The following is a 693-nucleotide window of genomic DNA, read 5'->3' on the forward strand; positions in this document are numbered from 1 at the left end:
AGCATCTCAATTTCTGCAATTGGAGCAAACAACTTTGAGCTTAAGCCTCAATTAGTTTCTCTAATGCAGCAGAATTGCAAGTTTCATGGACTTCCATTGGAAGATCCTTATCAGTTTTTAGCTGAATTCTTGCAAATCTGTGACACTGTTAAAACCAATGGAGTTAATCCTGAGGTCTACAAACTTATGCTTTTCCCTTTGCTGTAAGAGACAGAGCTTGGATATGGTTGGACTCACAACCTAATGATAGCCTGAACTCTTGGGAAAAGTTAGTCAATGCTTTCTTGGCCAAATTTTTTCCACCTCAATTGAGCAAGCTTAGAGTGGAAATCCAAACCTTCAGACAGAAGGAATGTGAATCCCTCTATGAAGCTTGGGAAAGATACAAGCAATTGATCAGAAGGTGTCCTTCTGACATGTTTTCAGAATGGAGCATCATATGTATATTCTATGATGGTCTATCTGAATTGTCCAAGATGTCATTGGACCACTCTGCTAGAGGATCTCTTCATCTGAAGAAGATGCCTGCAGAAGCCCAAGAACTCATTGAAATAGTTGTAAATAACCAATTCATGTATACTTCTGAAAGAAATCCTGTGAATAATGGGACAACTCAGAAGAAAGGAGTTCTTGAGATTGATACTCTGAATGCCATACTGGCTCAGAGCAAAATATTGACTCAGCAAGTCAATA

At 38.8% G+C, this 693-nt stretch overlaps 1 non-coding gene across 1 annotated transcript; it reads right to left on the reverse strand.

Moving 5' to 3' along the window:
• Positions 1-314: 314 nt before the first annotated feature.
• Positions 315-418, reverse strand: LOC112739432 (small nucleolar RNA R71). Its single transcript, XR_003170368.1, has one exon. It is a non-coding gene; the product is annotated as a small nucleolar RNA R71 (small nucleolar RNA).
• Positions 419-693: the final 275 nt, after the last annotated feature.

Source organism: Arachis hypogaea, chromosome 13, assembly GCF_003086295.3.
Source record: "Arachis hypogaea cultivar Tifrunner chromosome 13, arahy.Tifrunner.gnm2.J5K5, whole genome shotgun sequence".
NCBI lineage: Eukaryota > Viridiplantae > Streptophyta > Magnoliopsida > Fabales > Fabaceae > Arachis > Arachis hypogaea.